Source organism: Grampus griseus, assembly GCF_964374135.1.
Source record: "Grampus griseus genome assembly, chromosome: 3".
In the NCBI taxonomy this organism is placed as follows: Eukaryota; Metazoa; Chordata; class Mammalia; order Artiodactyla; family Delphinidae; genus Grampus; species Grampus griseus.
In genome coordinates this window covers 31,072,828-31,095,222 of record NC_139019.1, presented here as the reverse complement: position 1 = coordinate 31,095,222, position 22,395 = coordinate 31,072,828, and positions in this window count along the sequence as shown.

Genomic DNA, 22,395 nt, shown 5'->3' with positions numbered 1-22,395 from the left:
CTGACCTGAGTGTCTACACTGATGAGACTAATGCTACATATCTAAGATACCCATTGCTCTGTGTGTGTCCTTTTGGACCTTTTCAGTTGCAAGTAATACTAAAACCTGATTCAAACAGATTTAAACAGTGGGGGCAATGTGGTGCCACCTGCTAATGAAATAGAAAGGTTCATCAAGGCTTGACACTAGCTCAACAGTGTCTCCAAAGGCCCAGTTCCATCCTAGCTCTCCAATCTGTCATCTTCATGTGGTGTTGAACCCTAAGGCTGGCTGCCTCCCCGAAGATGGCTGCCAGAAGTTTCTGGGGAATATATGCTTCCTCACGTATGTCCTCTGGCAGGTCTGCCATGTTGCACAACTCCAGGGTACACCACTGATGGAAAACTGAATTCAACACGATGCCAACAGTGTCCTCTGGATTTGTGCAATGCAATGGCCCTGGAAGAGGGAATCTCTTTAGGTGGCCGCCATAGAAGAGACAGGAAGTTTCTCTACCAGCAGCCTTTAGAAAACATCTTGTTACATTTATGCATCCCATCTTCTCTGCCAGTCAGAGCCATTAGTGGGACCATTTGGATTGATCATGTCAGGCTCCAAGTTTGGGAGACCCTGAGTTACTATCAAAACAAGAAAGATGGTCAGTGATTCAGCTAGAAGAGACCAGGGAAGACAGAGTCTTCTCCATCCAACCAATGATATACATGTAATACATCAATATATGCATATATTTAATATATGCATACATATATAAGACAGTAATGTTCTTTTACTCAGCAAATCTTTGCCTGCTCTGTGCCTGATACAATGAACACTACTCATTCCCTGCCCTCAAGGAGGTAGTAGTCCTTTCTCATTTCTTCCTCTCTTTCATTACTAAGTTGAAATGGCTGAACCCTTCTCTTACCCTTGATGTAATCTCTTCAGAATCTGTTTCCAGTATGTACCATTCTTTCATCTTGAAGTGGCTCGTGGCATCACATTTAAGCCATTGACATGTGTTTAGAGACTGAGGTGCTGTAAGGAAGTTATGCCTGTGGCCCAGTGGGCATCTTTCTAAGGGTGACCAAGGTCTCTCCAGCCATAGAGACGGGATTGCTTAGGCTGACAGACACCACCTTGGACCCTCTGTTGAGCCCTGGGAGACAGGCAGATTTCCATAACTAAATGCTCTCAGGGCTATTCCAGCCATTCTACTCACGTTGCTACTCAACCTGGAAGATACATTTGGCCTCTTTTTAAATGAATGATGTATTTATATTGGATCCCAGGCATTTTGAGATAGAATTAAAACAATGATTTTCCCATGTGTAGTGCTATTTCTGACCACCTACAAAGTCCATATTTCCAGTTTTACTGGAGGTAAATCTATCAGATGAGACTGAGGAGACCAGAAGTCTGGGCTCTGTCATTTATTAGTTCTTTTACTCTGACCAAGGCACTTCACCTCTTTAGGCTTCAACTTCATTCATCAACAGCAGGATGCAGAAAATATTTATTGGGTGCCTGTTATGGGCCAGATTCTGTGCTAGATGCTCAGGATATGACCATAAAGGGAATTTCCTCACCTACAAAGTGAATGGGAGGCCTAGACAATGTCAGCCTTCCTGTGTCTATAAAGACCACATGCTTTGGAGATGGAGACAGGAGGTATACGTCCCCAGGTTCTGCAGCAGTTACTCGTCAGCAGCAAGTTGTGATGAGTACAGAGACCATCCCCACCTGTCATAACCATCTCTCTCGTCTTCCTCTCGTGCTGGGACCACATGATCAGGGTGTACACTCTATCCTGCCAGGGCCTGCAGAACTCTGACTTTAGGTAATTCATCATTTAGTTTATAGATTAGTAGGTTATAAATATCTTATCCAAAATAAGTCATATATTCTCCTTTCCTTAAAGTATATTCCCAGAAGAACAGGTGTACTTTATCTCCTTTCATATAAACATCAGAGCCTGACCCTGTAGAGTTCATTTAAAAAAAGAATCCATTGGTGGGTGGTAACATTCCTTTTGGACGCTCTGGCTGCTCGTGGAGTTGTTCTCAGAGTGATCAGTGATCATCCAGACAGCAAGGAGAAATTAATCACATTGGAAGTTTGTCTGCTGCTATAAACCAACCAAAGATAATGGTGCCTGTGGCTGTGAGGCACAGGGGAAGGAGGAATGGAACTGGAGCCGGAGAAGCTGGGTTTGTTTAAGTCTCAGCTCAGCCAACTTAGCAGAGAGATCTTGGGTATGTCTCTGAGCCTCAATTTTTTTTTTTTACCTGCAGATGAGGATGCCTACTCTACTTCTCAGAGTTGTTATAAAGATTACAAGAGATAACGTGTGTGAAATGTACTCTACAGGTGTTAATTATCATTCTCTGTATTTCAGGATTTCAAGTACTTTCCTTTACAATAAAGATGAGAAAGATGCTCCAGAGGCAACAGCTGGAATCACAGAGTTATGGACCTGGATAGGACCATGACGGCCAGTCAGCTCACCCATGCTCTTTCACAGAAACTAAACCCCAGAAAGTTTGAGTGACTCACCCAAGAGAACAGTATGGAACGCTATATAAAAAAAAAAAGCTAAAAATAATTTTTAAACTGAGGGTTCATCATCGCACATAACAAGAAGTCTAGAGAATGGGCTATTTTAGAAAGTCAACACTATTAAGACTCAGACCATCCCCCTTCATGTTGGCAAGGTGGTTGCCACAGTCCCAAGCATCACAGCCTCACACTATAATATCCAAAGGGAGGAAGGGGTGTGTGTGTGTGTGTGTGTGTGTGTGTGTGTGTGTGTGTGTGTGTGTGTGTGTGTGTGTGTGTTGGGGAAAGTAGTGGGAGGAAACTCCCCTTGTACATCTTTCTTTTGCTGTGAGAATGTGAATATTTCCCAGAGGCACCCAGTAGACCTTCCCTCAGAGCCCATTAACCAGGACTGAGTTGTTACATGCCCACCTTTAAACCAATTACTGACAAAAAAAGGATGAGGATTACTATTATACGGTTAGATGATTTATGATTTTTACCCTGGGACCAGCTTCCCTGAACATATTGCTCGCCCATGCCTAAATAATATCTGAGTTACTAGTACCAAAGAAAAAGTGGGGAACAGCCATTGGGCAGGCAGCCAACAGGGTCTGCCATCCTGTCAAAAAGATCCCATGCTTTCTAGCTTTTGTTACAGGATAACTAGTGACTCTTATCACATAGAGGAATGACTCCATGATATCCATGGTCTAGTTCCTCCTATACACAGGCTAATTCCATCAAGGTCTGTGATCTTTTGCAATATACATGAATATTTCAATCTATTCTTCATTATCCAAATATAAGGAAGTACTAGATTAAACCCACATTAACTCCTAAATAAGAACATAGCTAAAATATCTATTCATTGATTCCAAACATTTGTTTTTGTTGCTACTATGTACTAGGAACTATTTTTGGTGTGATTTATACATGGTACTGGGATAAATGTTCATCTATTTGGAAAGGCAAAGTAATTAATGCGTAAAGTCTTAAAGAATTAGATATTTTAAAAACAATATTTATGGAAACTTGAGATTAGTAAGACCTATTATAAAGGAAAGGAATAAAATCATAAAGGAAAATTTTAAGTTGCAAAAAAGTTTTAAAATTCCAGTGCATCCGAAAAAAAATATGTTAAAAGATAAAGAAAAAAACTAAGAAAAATTATTGTAGTATCTTTGAGAGGATGTTATTCTTTAATATATATACAGCTTTATAAATCAGTAAGAAAAGGAGGACAACCTAAAAAAATGGTCAAAGGACATAATCATATGTCATAAAATAAGAAATATAAATGGTCAATAAATAGACTTAAAATGCTCATCCTCACTAGTAAAGTGCATAAAGTTGTATGTTTAAAGCAACACGATACCATTTTCACTTATTAGACAAATGATATTAACAAGTGTTGGTATGAGTATTTGGGAAATGAGCCTTCTTATCTACTGCTGGTGAGAATAGGAACTGGTTCAGATTTTTAGGAATTCAAGTTTATGATATTCAACAAAACCTTAATAAGAGGCACACCTTTTAATCCCGTCATTCTCCTTCTGATCATTTATCCTAAAGAAAAAATCAAGGTACACGCAAAGATGTTTTGAATCAATACACTCACCATGGTTACTTTTTTTTTTTTTTTTGTGGTACGCGGGCCTCTCACTGCTGTGGCCTCTCCTGTTGCGGAGCACAGGCTCCCGACGCGCAGGCTCAGCGGCCATGGCTCACGGGCCCAGCCACTCCGCAGCAGGTGGGATCTTCCCGGACCGGGGCACGAACCCGTGTCCCCTGAATCGGCAGGCGGACTCTCAACCACTGTGCCACCAGGGAAGCCCACCATGGTTACTTTTAATGGCACTTGAAACTCAGGCTGTGGGTCCCAAGTACGCAAACCAAACTTAACTGTAAATTGGTTGAACTTAGGTCTGGAATCCACTAGAATTTTATAGACTGTGCAGCAGAAAATCTTCTAAAATACTTTTTAAAAAGCAAGGTATTTAAATTGTTTATGCTTTCTCTTTGATAACCCCAATGACCCTTTTGTGGGAAAGAATAGCCAAAAAAAAATAAGAAGAAGAAAAAATTACCTTCACCTTCAAATTTTAAAAAATGTTTTAGAAATGATGTTTTAAATTGGATCATCTTGTGAAAATTAACCTTAAAAGGTGATATTAAAAAAATGTTTAAAGATGAACCTACAGGTGCTACAGAATTAAAGAGAAAAATAAAGGCATGAAACAGTTTAAATGAGCGGAAAAGCAAGCTTCAGAACAGATAGCTACATAGCAGGATTTTCTGTTTTGTTTTAGATTTTTTGTTTTATAATTATTACTATTTAACATTTACTTATTAAAATTCAAAAAAATATTTTAATTCGAAAATTTTGGATTGCTCATATTTAAAGTTGTGGTTTATATGTGACTTAAGAATTAATGAAGATACTTTTGAAAAGAATTCAAATCTTTGTTAATAGTTTGTAAGACTTCCTCAAGGTAGGACATAAGCTACAAAATGAGTAGACCTAATAGTAGCTACCATTTATGAGTGTTCACTGTGTGTTCGGCACTGCATATATCAGCTTTGCATGGATTAACTCACCGAATCCTCACAGCAATTCCATGAGGAGGCACCATTATTATCCTCATTTTACAGATGAGGAAACAGAGCACAGGGAGGTGATAAACCTCCCCGGGTATGCATTAGTCGTGCCTGGAAAAGCAGTTTGAACCCAGAGGCCAAGCTCTAACCATGAGGCACAGCTGCCTCTGCTACCTAAACAAGATTGGGTACCTGGCTGCCAAAGACAACCCCATAGAACAGAAGGAGGAGGTATACACAGGGCTTCCAAATCTGTTCACTAGACAAATCATCAGGGGCAAGCTGTGAAAATACAGATTCCAGAATCAAAATCTCCTGAGGTGGGAGCTGGGAACTGCCCTTTTCTTTAGACCAAGTCACGGAATAATAGCTAATTTTTCAGTGTTTACTATGTGCTAAGCGCTGAGCTAACTGCCTTGCACGCCTGGCCTCATTTAATCTCACACCAAGCCCACGTGGCTCATATGCTCTTTATCCTCTTCCCCTTTTAGGGATGAGGCGACAGAAGCCTTAGAGAGGTTAGGTAACGTGCTCGCGGTCACACAGCCCACGGGCAGTCGGTTTTGGAACTGCCTGAGCCTCCAAGCCTTGACCTCCTGCACCAGGCATTCTGCACAAGGGCAGGGTTCATGGAGAAAATGCCACTTTTGGCTGCACCAAAGGGCATTCCCAGGCCTCTGGTAAGGGCGGCAGGCCCTAGGGAGTGTAGGGCCCACCTCCCAACACACAGAAGCTTCTCCAGGCTGAGGGACCAGTCGGTGGGCTCTGGACTAGAGGACAGAGAAAATGCAAACCAAAGCAGGGCCCCATAAGCCACGCAGAGGACTTGAGCCGCAGAGGCAGGCTGCAAACTCCACGTTTGGGCTGACAAGCAAAAGGTGTGCCCGGCCTGGACCAAGCCTCTGCTAGGATACAACCTGAAATCTGGAACATTCTCAGACCCTCAGGGCCTGCTAAGAATATCAGATGCGTTAAGCTGCCCTGTTCCTCCAACACTCATGAAATTTAAAACAAAAACAAAACTAGACAATAAATTAAACTCAACAAAGCTCTGTTTTTTCCTCATCCTCATGACTTCAGTGCTGTGTTGAAATATCATCAAATACCAATTTCTTATCAACTGCCCTAATCACGAGCTTCGTCTGCACTGGGGCACCAGCTTTTCAACACTGCTAAGGTCCCATTCTGCTACATCTCTGCCAACAATCAAAGTTTCCTTGTGGTAAATTATGGCCAGTGTGTTTATGTGGGAAGGGGGAAATTTCCTGCCTCAATTTAGACTGAGGTGTCAATATGATAAATATCAGGATAACAAGGATATGAGACAGATTCTTCCACCATCTCGCTCGCTCTCTGTCTCTCTCTCTCTCTCACACACACACACAACACACACACACACACACACTTTCAAGGAATGGCTATGAGAACCTGGAGCATAAAACAGGAATCAGATGGGACTTCCCTGGTGGCACAGTGGTTAAGAATCCGCCTGCCAATGCAGGGGACACGGGTTCAAGCCCTGGTCCGGAAAGATCCCACATGCTGCGGAGCAGCTAAGTCCAGGCGCCACAGCTACGGAGCCTGCGCTCTGCAGCCCACGAGCTCACAGCTACTGAGCCCACATGCCACAACTAAAGCTCGCGCGCGCCTAGAGCCTGTGCTCCGCAACAAGAGGAGCCCCCACTCTCTGCAACTAGAGAAAGCCTGCACACAGCAACGAAGACCCAACGCAGCCAAAGTTAAAAATAAATAAATAAATAAAGTTATTTAAAAAAAAAACAGGAATCAGAGGGCTTCCCTGGTGGCGCAGTGGTTGAGAGTCCGCCTGCCGATGCAGGAGACGCGGGTTTGTGCCCCGGTCCGGGAAGATCCCACATGCCGCGGAGCGGCTGGGCCCGTGAGCCATGGCCGCTGAGCCTGTGCGTCCAGAGCCTGTGCTCTGCAACGGGAGAGGCCGCAACAGTGAGAGGCCCGCGTATGGCAATAAAAAAAAAAAAAAAAAAAGCACAGGAATTAGAGAATGGAATGAAGAGAATGTTATACGGAAATCTTTGGAAAAACCTGCGCTTTGAACACTCTTGTCCCACCTTCCCAGTGGGATTGGGGAGGGCCTCATGAGGGTCTTTCCCGATGCCCTTCACAGAGCCGGGTGTGTCCCTGCAGTGGGAGGGTCTGCATTGTCATGGGCTGGGGCCACGTGGAGAAAGACTTCATTAGGGAACACAGGAGGCTGGAGGTGGCCGGCCAGCTGCCCTGGACTGATGAAGGCAGCACAAGGCCGAGTCAGAACAGACGTGGGGCCACCTGTGTCCAGGGAGCTGAAGGAGAGAGAGAGGAGCCCTGTAGAGTCTCCCAGGAGGGAAAGTCTCAGTCATCCTCCAGGTCCCAAGAATCTCATTAGGAACTTCTCTGCCCTTATCTCATTCCCCCACCCCACCTTATCCCATCCCACCTCTCTGGCAAGGGGATCTGGGGGAATAGTCTTTGATGGAGTGGGCGGAAGGAGGAAAACAGCTGAGGCCAGAAAGACTGCAGGACCACTGCGGGGCATCAAGGGTGTGAGACAGGTTGGGACCTGGGACCTGGGACCCTTTGCTGCAGTGCTGCAGGGCTTGCACCTGGACAAACATCTCCTCCAGCAACAAAATACAAAGAAACTATAAGGGACTAAAAATAACTGTATGCATGCACAGTTGGGACAAATTATGGAGGACAGATACAAAAAGACTAAAAAGACCAACTGCCACTTCTCAGGTGCCAGAAGCAAAAACAGGGTGCTGGGAGCAAAAGCAGGGTACGGCGCATGGCCCCTGCCCTCAATACTACCAAAGGGGTGGGCAGGCCACCTACGCCAACCCTCTGGCCTGACCTCCGGACACACCCCTCCCCTCACCCCATATAAGGAACCAACTTCTCCCCCACCCCTGCTGAGAAAGTTAGCAAGGGAACCTGTTACTTTTTCTTGCCCCCCCCCTTGCTACAGCAGGGGCCCCAATAAAGCCTTGCCTGAATTTCCTGTCTGGCCTCTTATCAATTTCTATTGGTTAAGGAAGGCCAAGAACTCTGGTCGGTAACAGGTGGAGGGGAGATTTGCTGCCAGGTCAAGGGTAGAATATTCACTATTACCAGTGTAGGCTTTTTTGTCTTCTGATTCAAGACTACGTGACTTAAGGGAACTCAAGGCTGTCATTACGGAGTGAGCATAAAAGTCACAGGCCTGCCTGATTTTCATCTGGCTTAAGGGAACATTACCATCCCAAATAAAGTTTAAATGCACCAAGGGAAGCAAAAATAAAGTTGTGCCTCGAATATATCACAAGTTGTGCCTGTTCAATTTACTGCTCTCACTAACATTTATCCGGCACCTACACTATGATAGAAGAACCACTTGTTAGCTTCCTTAAAGCTCAAAACAGTTCTTTTAGGAGGAGGCATAAACCTCCTCATCTTTACAGACAAACAATACAACGGAGGCTCAGAGAGGGTAGGTGATTGGCTGAGCTGAATTTTGAGCCCAGTTGCGTTGTCTGCACTACAAATGCCACAGTGCCCGGGGGTGGGAGTGCCTGTAGCCTCCAGCAGAAAGATTTCCCTGTTGGAGGCTTGGGACAGTGGACATGCTGATAATTATTAGAATTGCAGAGACAAGAGTTGCCATCAGCGTACAGAGACAGCAACACAGACACTCCTGGGAGGTCATCTGATTTGAATTGTATTTCAGGCAGCAGCGGGGGATGGATGCTGGAACCACTCACTCTTCTGCATGACTCATCCTGGCACAGTGGTACAGAGACACTTCCCCCACCTCCCATGGTGGTTAAAAGATACCAGTCTTGTCCCCATTGACACCATGCTGGTGTCTGTATAGACTGTGCAAGCCACACAAATACAGCCAGAAGATAGATAGATAATAGATAGATAGATAGATACAGATAAAGCAGGGTGTCCAAATCAGCAGACAGACAAGAAAAAGTAGAGCAAGTTTAGAATTTTACAAAAAGATGCTGTTTAAAACTCCCATGAAACATAAGCTGTGATAGGAGTAGGGTCTTTCAGTAATCAGGGTCAGGGTTTGAAACAGAAAAACCTCATTTTCATCAATCTTTAACCTAATGTGTCAGGAAACTGGATAGGTGACATTTTTTTTTAACTTTTCATAAAGTCTCAATAAATCAGGGTCACACGGACTTGTAAATTTCCAGGCAATCCACATGTCACCCCCCACCCCACTCCTCCTACCCACTCCCCACCTCCGGAAGTCACGTAAACATATCAACAGAAGCAGGTTCCTCTCAAGGACAGGCTGCTGCATTCTTCAGATTATTAAATCGGCATGAAAAGCCACCATTGTCCTGGCAAGACATTCATGCCACCCAGATTGACCGAATCTCCTACTGAACCACCCAGTTCAGGCCAGAGGGGGCTCCCAGCCAGCCATGGGGAGATAATTGCACCAGAGTATGGGGGCAGGGGTGGGGTTGGAGGAAGGTCACTAATTTATCTTAGTGGGGTGCTAACTTTGAAGCACATTGAAGGCTACTTAAATGTTAACATTTCCAAGGGGAAAGCACAAACACCTAGCTTTCAAGCCATCAAATTTTTCTTTTAAGAGATAACCACCTCTGACTCAGAAGACAAATATTAAAAATAAAAATACCCAATCCAAACAAAAACCAGACTAGCTCTCCACCAACCGTACGATCTTGGTGGTCTCCAGGTGAAAGAAGTAGTGCATGCCTCTGTGTGTGTGTGTGTGTGTGTGTGTGTGTGTGTGTGTGTGTGTGTGTCTGAGTTCAGTCCAGCACAGGTTTTCTTTTTTAAACTGTTTCCTTTTCCCCACCTTTCAAAGGTTAGCTAAGTTATACAAATTCATCTGGCCAAAGAAAATCCCATTTATAAGTGATGAAATATGGTCTTATGAAAGATAAATAGAAAGAGAGATTTCATTAGCATGAAGCAAAAAGAAAAAAATACAACAGTCCCTCACCTAATCCTCCATTCAATAAGGGGGAAATTGTCTTAAAGAATTTAAACAATGAGGTTTAAATCAGAGCACCGTTGCATGTTTTAGAAGTTATTTGTTGCTCCTTCCATGTACCTTTCCCCCCACACACAAAAAAAAAGGTTGCAGAAGAATGTTTCAAAGAAAGAACAAAATAGATGTTATTTATTTGCATTCAAAGGTGAGATTTTAGTTGTTAAAGCCAGAGTATAAACCTAAAACTGGAAGTTACAAGGCCCAGATTTTGCCTTTTCTCCTCCTGCCAAGGTCTCTTCATTAGAAACCACTTGTATCTCTCATTAGGTTGCTGGCCTCTCTGCTTTCAGTCGAGTGGTTCACCCACAGGGAGAGCTGAACCCAGCCAGCTCCTCCAGCAATAACGCTTTCACTGCCCCTGCAGGGACTCCTTTTGTGGCAGCTGCAAAAATCAGCTGCACCTTTCTGGCCTGACCAGGACAAAGCTTGGAGGAAAGAGAGCAGGACCAAACTGTCATTCCAATTCCTCTACCACAATAAAATCCCCAAAGATTTTGAACGGTATAGGGCTTAGATGTTGAACAAAACAAGGCAAGCTTTCTATTATAAGCGGGTTTAATAGCCTAATTAAACGTCTGGGGTTTCCTTGCTTCTCTCTTACCACCACTAACCGGAAAACTGAAAAGGGGAGGGACGATCCCTACAGAGGGTGTGATACCATCTCAGAAAGTCTGAGCCTGAGAGGGTTCCTTATTTTGTACATAGGGACACAGCACATATGGATGTTAGAAAAGGTTCTAGTGCAACTTTGGTGAGTGTAGAACTTCAGCACTGTAGAATCAAAGCAAAACATGAAGTCTGGGTTATTATTTTTTTCCTTTCAATTCACATCCTTGTCCAGACAAAGTTCTGTCTTGACACCATGTCTTTGTCTCCTGAGACCATCCAAGGAAGAAAAACCTAACCCACCCAAACAAACAAAAACCAACCAACTCTGGCTTTGATATAACTTTCAAACGCTCAAGTCATAAATAATGGCAACCACTACGGTCTAACATCTGTTTGCCTGCCTTCTCCCACCCCCCTCTCCCCATCCCCCCAACCTGAAGCCTGTCTTACTTGTTTCCCTTGCCCTTCTTTGCTATTTCAGCCAGAGGAATGAACTTTGTATTGGAAATTCCAGGCCAGGTGTGAGGTATTTAGATTAACCTTGACAGAGATGGCAATGATTAATTTAAGAAAAATATAAACTGGCAGAAGACATTGCAGTAGATGTTTCCCCAGGAACAGGATTAACAAAGAAAAATAAAAGAAAAAGACGTTACATCCGGCATATTTCAAAGATATGAGAAAACACACCGATTGTATAAACCAAGAGAAAGCTCCAAGTTGTCTCAATTCACATAGAATTAAGGCGGCAACAATAAAACTGCGAGACTATAAATACAGCCACAGCCTTCCCTCATCCTGCAACCCCACTGGCACAAAAAAACTTTATTAGAACATTCTTCTTGGGACTTTCTTTTCACTCGCCGCTGACAACCTCCCAGTTCTTTGACACCCACAGTTCCAGTCTTTGCATCAGCCAACATGGCCCAGTTCCACACTAGTTCTTTTCATCACTCAAAACGTCTCCACCACCAAGATCGCCAGCTCTGGAGTTCTCCTCACACACCGCTACCTCTTTGTCTGCCATCTTTCTTTCTAATTCTATTGAGCCAAACCTCCCCCAACCTAAGCCTCTCTCTACTATTCTCATCCTTTAGCACCACTGGTTTCATTTCTATCCCCATTCAGCCCAAACTTCAAATCCCTCAGTTCAATCATGCCCTGTTTATTAGACCATCTCAACCGGAGAATCCCCAGGTTCTTCATTCTCCACTTCCCTCCAAGATCAGCCGAATATCACCGGAAAAGGCAATTTAATACAAATGCCTACTATTTCACTCCCATGTTCTCTCCCTTATGCCCAGGAGCGCTCTTCTTGCAGTATTTCCCAGGGGTATTCAAAACGCATCATTATGTTCTTTCTCCGTATCCCAGTTCTCTTGCAATTATCTTTGATGCCTAAACCCACATCTTCTTTCTTCACCTATTCATCTAACGAGGTGCCAGGTCCTGCTGACTTTATCTCCACAATAATTTTTAAATTGTTCTCTTCCTCTCAGTTTCAGTTCTTATCCCGCTTCATGGCCCCATGATCTCTGCTTAGCAGTCTCTGTAGACCCCATCCTGTTCACCCAACTCCCAGCCTCCACTTTCCAATCATTCACGCCTGCAATCATTTCAATCCCACAAAGAAGCCTCCAGTGGCCCCCCGCTGGCTACCAACTGAAATACAAACCCCGAAGTCCAGCACAGATCCATCTACAACACAGCCCCAGCATACTTGTCCAGCCTCAGCCCTCGCTATTCCACCATTCTTTGGCCAAACTGGAAAAAACACATTGTTTTCACACCTCTGCACTTTTTGATCAATTCCCACCCACCCCTATTTGTCTTTCAAGCTTCTGCCATCTTTCTAGGCTCCTCTCAAATGCCTTCTCCTCCATGAAGCCAGTGATCTTTCTTCCCGTCAGGATCCACAATAGGTTGGTGGCCACCTACAGTCACTTCATCTCACTCTGCCTTGGAGTTGACGTCTATACTTGTCTCTATTGGATGCTTGCTTCCCGAGGAGCCCTATTTTTTTTTAGCTTTGAATTCCTACAGGGTTTGTAAAGTGCCTTCCACGGTATAGGGCCCGAATAAGTATTTGTGCAAAGTAAAAAGGAACAAGTAAAACAAGCAGCTGGATCTGGCATTTCAAGTCTCCACTCTGCTCTTAATTGGGGAGGGGAGGGGGGCTCCAGGAGGTCCCTTTACTTCTCTGGGTCTTACGTGAAAAAGAAGAGCTTTTAAGTTGGAGCTCTCTAAACTAATAGTCTGACTCAATTGCAATAAAATTCTTCTGCGAGCTGAATAAATTTGGAAAAATACTGCCACTTCCATAAGAAAAATCGCCCCAAATAGGTAGTTCTAGGAACTTCCAAGCATAGCATTGTCACCATCAGGGCTGACTGCATATAAACGTATTTAATGGGGAAAGGTCTGGGGAGCAAGGTTGTGATCCCAACACCGTCTGACATCTCCTGACCTACCCACCTACCCCAACATTTTTATGTGCAGATATTAGATTGCATGTTGTTTCTCCAAGACTTAAAATAAATTCCACAGAGTCCTCCTTTCAAAGTCTTATTGGATCTAGTGAGAAATGATGACGGGATCAGGGTCTGCCATTATTTATAGTTTAATTTAATTTCCTGAGTCAGTCTCACCTCTCCCTACTCTCACCTCTTCCCACTCCCAGTCCAAGGGTAAATGGTGACCCCTGTTCTGAAAGTGGCACAGAATTTTATTTATTTATTTTTTATTTATTGAATTTAAGTAGCTCCTACTACAAAAGACCATACTGAAGCTCTGCCATTCTGCTAACTCACAGAAACATGTTTTGCTTTATCCTTTTCATAAACCACACAGCAACTGAGAGTGCAAAGGATATTTTTGGACTGTTGGAGACAATACTGAGCATTATGACACACCGTTGAGTTTGTAGGATGAATGATACTGTATTAAATATTATTGTTATGTATGCTATAAACAGATCAATATGTCATAGTAACACTACAACATTCATCTAACCTCTTCATCTAAAAGAACAAGAAGGAGCTAGGGAAAGTAAGACTCTCCGGGAAAGTCATTCAAGCCCCATGGCCCTTGGTAATGAACTTTAGAGCTGGGCAACACTATTACTAGCTTTACTTCCCAACTCAGTCTCATTTAATCCAGGTGACAGTCTGATGAAACCAGCAGAGCAGGTGTTATTATCCCCAATGAACAGATGAGAGGACTGAGTCCCAACCTACTTGTCAAAGGGCACACTGGGGAGAGCCGGAGCCACCAGCCAGGAGCCCTGGGTCCTGGTCCTATCATTCTGTCACCATATGGCACTGCCCCGGAAAAGCACCTGGAAAATATTAATTCCAAAGCCTGCATTTCCAAAATGAGAAAAAGAAGGCATAGACTCTGACAAGGCCCCCCAGCTACTTGGTCAGAGAATGGGTGAGAGACAGGCCTTGCGACTCCCCAGCCGCAGATGGTCTCTGCTCACCAAAAGGGAGCAAATTACATAAAAACTAAACTGTTCTGAGACGGTATTAATCATGCATAGACCAAAGGCATTATACACTTGCAATAGTCCACATAAGTAATATTTAAACTGTGAGAAAAATCATCATATGCCTGAGCAGGCAACAGGGCTACTTGAACAATTAAGAAAATAATACTGACCTATGAGTACGGTGCTTACGGCTGCATTCCAATCAAATTTACAATAAAGTTAACTTGGCAAATTTAGTGATTTTATATATTATATATGTAATATACATGATGATATGTATTATATATTATCAAATTTAGTGATCTTATATATAATTATATACCCTATAATTATATATAATCAATTTCTTGATTAAATAAAATTGATGATATATGATTTATATCATTATATATATTATATATACACACACAGCCTGTTGGGCAGATGAATATTAAGTAAAAATAAAAAGTAGGTCACTTGAATGACTTTAATTAGCATCATACAATCCGACGTATACTTCTTCTCCTCTTTATTAAGTCTTCCCGCATGTTTTCAGCATCAGCGACATCAGTTTGCCCTGCTATCCTGCACTCTTTATCTTGATCTCTTATGCTCCGTTTTCCCTTAATGTAGCACTATGGCCACCCTCGTGTATTACTTTCTTCCCCACCCCCAAGACACTCACACTCACACACACACACACACACACACACACACACACACACACACACACACACGCATGCGCGTGCTTCACTGCTTTTGCTCTTGCTACCTCTTCCAGTTAGGATACTCTTCCCACCCGTTTTTGCCTGGCTAAATATCACTTATCCTATGAGACTCAAGCTTCATCTCTGACAACTTTACCTCAGCTCTCAATTAGAATAATGCCTTCCCTTATTGATACACCGAACGTACATGAATCTCAAAATAATGATGCTGAGTGAAAAAAAACCACAAAAAAGTATATGCTGTATGATTCCATTTATATGAAATTCTAGAAAATGGAAACTAATTTATAGGGAAAGAAAGCAGATCATTGATTGCCTGGGGACAGTGTAACAGCAGTAGAGGTGGGATAAGGAGAGGAAAGAGGGAGGGATTATCAAGAAGCACAAGAAAACTTGGGGGGTGATAATGTGTATTATACTGATTTTGTTGATGTCTTCACAAGTGTCTAAATGCCTAAAATTATCAACTTGTACACTTCAAATATGTACAGTTCATTCTACGTCAATTATATCTCAATTAAACCACTAAAATGTAAAAAAAATTTAAAAAAAATTTTCCTGTGTACTCTTTCCATATATATTCTGTGTATACCTCTATCTTATCCCTCACTGTGTTTCAATCACGTTACCTGTTTACATTCTCTGTCCAGTTAACCAGAATGCAGTTGATTAAGGATTTCACTAGTCCTTGGTGACAAAGAGTTGGTGATTAATATTGGGGCACCAGAATATAGGCTGTCATGAGTGGTGGTAACTCACATCAACAGCACCTCTTGTAGAAGACTACTTATCTTAGCTGGTTGATGTATTTAAGAGCCCTATTCAGTATCCTTCATCTTTGTCATCTCTCCATTTTTGTAAAATTCTCCCCCTTTTAAAATTTTCCCTTATGTTTTCATCATAAGTTATGCCACCCCTCATAACCCTTGGCAGTATATTTTCAGTCCCATAATCTGATGATCTACGACAACAGTGAGGCTTTTTTAATTTAAAATTTGCAATCATTTAAGGTGTCTTTAACAGCGATTTGGTGAATAAAATCTGTTTTCACTTATGAAATTGAAAGTCAAGTATTTGACTTGCCAGGCTCAATATTTTCCTTGAAAATACTTAATAAACTGTAATGCACTTAATAAAAATTACATAAGCAGATTCAGATTGTGCCTTATTTCAGATTCGGAGTTGGTACTTTCAACAAGTGTTTTTTAAAAAGAATAAATGAAATGAAAATGGTTAAATATTTCCTAAACTTCTTCAAAGATTAGTACTTGTCTTCTCTCCTCCCTCTGTTCTGAATAAACTTTCCCAAACATTTTATCCGTTGTGGGCATCTTTCAAAGAAATATTATTCTGACACATGTTTTCCTCTTCTACTGCTTGGCCCCCACTGATGCCATCCCTGCCAAGCCTGCTAAGCTGTGTGCAGGTCGCTGCCACCATCTCCAGTGCCTAAAGATGTGTCACCACCATTGCACACACTTGTGTCTGCTGGGCTTAGCTGCCTCTGCCCCTCCCTGTGCACTGCCCTCTGGACCTTCTAGATCTGGCTCCCACCACGGGGCAGTGCTCCCTCTCCCACTGAGTACTTCCATTCCACCCATGCTGACACATCGAGGTTCTGGAAGTGGCCGAGTTTCTGCTGTGGTTAAGTGGGGAACACTGCCCTCTCCACATCATATGGCTTTGCCCCAAGTCTCTCCCAGAGTTTTGATTCCCAATCTCCTCTGTCCCCAGGACTTAACATATTATTTCATGGAGGGACTGGCTTCTTACTGGGACACACATGTCCTGCTTCACTCTCCTTTTAGGAAAAATTCTGGCCAAGAAAGTGTCTCCATCCCCTGTGCACATAGGCTTCTGCAAATGTGCCCTCAGAGGCACGGTTTAAGCATGTGAATCAGGAACCTAGCTTAGGCTCTGTCTAGGACAAGGGATGCTATGCACATTTTTGTCCAAAATTTTGTCCAGGTGCAAAATGAATGTGCACATTCAGTTTATCATTGCAAACACGGTCTTAGATTTATCACATCGCAAGCAGATTCTCAGAATACATATTTGGCTTTTATTAAGATTTCCCTCCAAAAAGACAGTTTTCTATGAAACATGACTTTTAAAAGACCTATAAAATTAGAATATTTTTAAAACATTTGAGCATTTGGTTCTGGAGGAAAAGCAGGAGAAGCTGGCACGGGAAATCTGAACATTCACAGGATTCGATCCAGATGATCTCAGCTATTATGGGAATTACTTAATGGCCATTCTCAGGTACTTGTCACTCTATTTAGCTTTGATGTGAATACACTAGCTTTGCTGTCTTCGATTATAAACAGAGCACTACTGGAAAACTGGGAGTTTGGAAAAGAGTAACAATGGTGATTGAACGAATGGCAACAGACTATATAAGGAAACATTTGAGATAAATGTCTATATTTACATGAAATATATTTAGCATAAACTCACATCTGAAATGTATATATTTGCATATATTGAATAGTTACTGATAAACAAATATTTCATTTTCACATATGACATCTATTATGTTGTTCTGTGAAAGACTAGACTTCAGGAGCTAGAAGCGACTGGAACACACCATTTCAGCCATTTGCCTCCATTTAGGCAGGTCCTCTGCACCATTCATGAAATCTTAGATGAGGCATTTAAGCAGTTTTCCAGCTGGGCAAATTGCTGGCATAACCACATAAGCTATCAACTTCCTCTATACTTATCCTTACCCATTAACATGTCCTTGGTGTTCTGGGGCCAGGCATAACTGCAGCTAGGTATATTTCATTCTTTTCAATCAGTAAACATTTATTGACATCCTATGCATAAACTATCAGGCTTGATGCTTGGGGGGAATTTGAAGAAGTTAGCAATACCTTAATCTATATTTAATTTACCTATCTATTTATATACATAGGTATGTGTGTATATATATATATATATAATTTACAAAGCACTTTCATACATGTTATTTCATTTAATATTCACAACAATCTCTTTAAAGATGAAAAAGGTAGAGCTCAGGGAAGGTAAGCCACTTGCCCAAACACCCAAGGTGGCGAAGTTGACCTTGAACTGAGGCTTTACAATACTTAAGTCCAAGTTTACTATATCACAACTTCCCCTAAATGCTACAACTTCCCATAACCTTGGTCCCCACCCCACAAGGAACTGACAGTCTTGGGTCAGGTTAAGACATGTTCACAATGATCAGATGTGAAGAGTAATAAAGAATGATAATATTTTAGAGAAGGCAGGAAAGAATCACTTCCAAATCAGTGGATTATGAAAAGTTCATGGAGGAGATAAAATTTGTTTTGGATTTTGAAAAACTGGTAAATTTCTGATAGATGAAATGGGAGAAAGGGCCTTGCATGAAAAGTTTTCAACATTGGAAAGAACAGGGCATGCTTAGTAATAGACTTTGGTTGGAATCTAAGGTGAGAGACAGTGGAAAACTAAGCTTCACATTAAAAACTGGGTTAAGATTATGGAGGTCTTTGAATATCAGGAAAAGGTGTTAGGTACTCATGGAAGGTTTAGAGCAAGATATCTCTGAAGCCATGTGGAGCATTTATTAGAGGAAGAAATTAGAGGAGGGAGACCAGTTAAATGTCTATTACAAAGTTCAAGTGAAAAAAATACAAACTTATTCTAGAATAATGGCAGTGGAAGTAAAGAGGAGGAAAAATCCAGTTGAAAGGATTCATTAACTAATTGGATAAAGAAAGAAGAGAATCAGAGAAGACCCCAGGCTTTTGCACCTGAAAAACTGAGAGCAAACTAAATAGAAGGAAGGATTGGTTTGGAACAAAATACAGTAAGCCTGCTTGTGGATATTTTAAGTTTAAGGTTGTAGTGGGATGGTCATACAGTAAGACATCCAGCAAAGAGCTGAAAATGAGACCAGCCCATAGAAGACAGGTGAGGGCATGAAATATAAATTTGAGTGATATCTGCCTAGACATTACTAATGAGGCATGGGAGTGAATTAGGAGGTTACAAAAGAGCATATTAAGAGATTAGATCAGAGAATAAGGGAGATGAGGGGATGGGAAAGAGAAGGGGCATGCAAAATGACCTTTGAAAATGTCTTAATTGGTATAGGCAAAGAAGCCAGAAAGGAGACTGAGAGGCAGTAGGAAAGGGGGTTGGGGAGCAGAAAAACAACTTTTAAAAGATATCAAGAGAGGAAAGAGCAGGCAGGACCTCCAGGTTGCACAAGTAGAATGAAGCCATTTCATAAGAATATCCCTCCCTCTATCTCTTGAAATCAACAAAATGATACATTAAAAAAACAGGCCCCCAAACTTCCACTGCAGCAACCAAACCAGAGAGGGATATAGCCCTGTATCATAAGCTTAAAAAAACTGGCCAATGAAAGAGACAGAAAATGCTATAGCAGAGTGGCACAGTCCACCATGGCAAGGCTCCTAACTCTTTGTCCATCCCCAGGAGCCACACAGGTGTACCAACTAAATCCAGGGACATCTCATTCTCATCCCAAAATTGGGAGAAAGCTTACTGAGAAGGGAACTCTGAATAAGAAGTCATAGAAAAGGTTGGAACATATTGGAAATGAACAGTGAGTTATACGCTCTGTAATGGCATTGAAGGCTCCAAGACTAAACATGAAATTGGGGAATAGATTCCAAGTTTGAGGGTATCCTCCCCTAGGACTAGAACACATTCCTCAACCCAGTGAAGAAAGCCTTCACACATTTAATAAACATTTAACAACTTTAGAAATGACTGCTGAACCCTGGTATTCTAACCCAGGGTATGCTAACCCTGGTATTCTATGCAGGTACCCTGCATAGTACCTCAGCAGGGTCTGTCATGTCCTGCTATGCCTAAAGAAAAAGTGGAAACAACATGAAAGTCCCAGCCCTAAAATTGTGGCTTGTCAGGAAGAAAATGAATGTCAAAAGGGAAGAGAGGCAAGAAGCCGTCTACACTGCATTAGGGCAAATAACTGGTGTGGACCAAGAGGACAGTTGAGCAAAATGAAAATTAGCCTCCGGGAAGCATCCACATAAACACACACACACACACACACACACACACACACACACACACACACACACGCAGACCTACATATCTAGAATGCAAAAGATATAGAAACCAACTTGGATGCAAAAACAAATAAAAATCAGAGGGAAATTCTTCACAAGTGCTCTGAGCTACAGAAAACTCAGTGAGAAGATAAATTCAAGAAAACAAGGGCCCATAGTCAAGATGATTAAACAACAGACTGAAGGTTCCCTCGTTGCCTAGTGGTTAGGATTCGGTGCTCTCTCACAACAGAATGAAATAAACAGAAAAGTTACAGAACCATGAGAACAAACTGAAGGAGAAAAAAGCATCATCTATGATTAAATTTGAGACTACAAGAAATAGACTAGACCCACCTAAAAATAAACTTAACGGTATATAAGACAGTGACTGCGAACTCAAAAAATAAAAGGCAAAAAGCCAAATGCAATAAAAGAAGCTAACTGATATAGAAAACAAAATTAATACAACAAAAGAATAATTAGTGTTCCTGGAAGAATTTTAAATATGGGATAGAAAATGTATTACATGATCTAATACAAGCAAATTTTACTGGAATGAAAAAAAAATCAACCTGCAGATCATATCAATATGTTAAAATTTTTTTAATGGAGACCACTTATGCTACTAAGATAATGAATTTCTAGATAATTCTTATCTATCTATACAGAAAAATAACCAATCACCTCAAGGGGTGGGGAGGGGGCTATTACAATTGACCTCTATCTTCTCTGCAGCAACATTTGATGCCAGAAGATAATGTAAAAATGGCTACAAAGTTAGAAGAAAAAACAACAGTGTGTTTCAAAAATATCAGAACTCGGCAAGACACTGGGTAATGATAATAACCAGATGTTTTCAAATATGAAAAAAATTATTACAATAGGGCTTTTATGAGGTTTTTTTCTTATTTTTATTTTTAATGCTAAGAGTATACTGAGATTTAATTTATATAGAGTGGAATTAATAAATTTTAGTGTACAGCTCAATGAACTTTGACCTGTGTAACCATCACTCCTACAAAGATTTAGAATATTTCAATCACCTCAGAAAACTTCCTGATATCTCTTTCTAGTAAATAACCCTGTATCCTTTTCAGATTTCTAGCACCATAAATTAATTGTGCCTGTTCTTAAAATTCATATAAATGAAATTATACAGTATTACTATTTTATCTAGCTTCTTTATCTCAAAATAGTGTCCTTGTGTTTCATTCATGTTGTAGTGTATGTCAGAACTTCTTTCGTGTTTATTGCTGAATAGTATACAACAGCTTTTCCATTTTAATGTTGATGGACATTTGGGTTGTTTCCAATCTGGGGCTCTTATAAATAAAATTGATATGAACATTCTTGAATAAGTCTTTTTGTAGGATAGATACATTCCTTTCTTTTGGCAATAGAGTTAGGAATGGAAATACTGGGTCATAGGATAGATACATGTTTAGCTTCATTCAAAAGTGAGAAGCTGCTTTCCAAAGGGGTTGAATTATTTTATATTCCCACAAGAACTGTATGCGCCACATCCACAGCAGCAGTCTTGTTATTTTTAATCATTTTGGTATCTCATCCTGGTCTTTATTTGCATTGCCCTGTTGACTAATGATGCTCAGTACCTTTTCACAGGCTATTGGCCATTCTCCTTTTGTGAAGTGCCTATTCAAGTCATCTCCCTATTTTTTGTTTAGATTATTTGTCCTTTTAAAGTTTAATTTTTAGGAGTTCTTGTACATTCAGCATACCAGTTCTTTATCAGATATATGTTTATGAATATTTTCTCCCAGATTGTGGCTTGGTTTTTCACTTTCTTAACAATGTCTCTTGATGAACAGAAGCTTTAAATGTTGATGAAGCCTAATTTATCATTTTTCTTTTATAATTAGTGTTTTATATATCTTGAGAAATCTTTATCTCAAGATCATCAAAATATTCCTCCCTCTTTCCTTTAGAAAGCTTTAGTTTAAGCTTTCACATTTGAAGTTATTTTCATGCATTGTGTGATGTAAGAGTCAAAGTTGCTTTTTTTTCCCCTGTACAGGTACCCAGTTGTTTCAGCTTCATCATTTATTGAAGACTTTCCTTTCCCTATTGAATTGACTGTTTAAAAATCTAATGGACTGTATATGTATACGTCTATTCCAGATTCTTTTTTCTGTTCCATTAATTTATGACTTTATTTGTCTACCCTTACATCAACTACACTGTCTTAATTATTGAAGCTTTTTAGTAAGTCTTGAAATCTAATAGTGTGAGTCCTTCAATTTTGTTCTTCTTTTTCAAGGTATGACAGCTATTTTAAGTCTTTGCATTTCTATATAAATTTTAGAATCAGCTTGTCAATTTCTCCAAAACACCTGCTGGGATTTTGATTGGAATTGC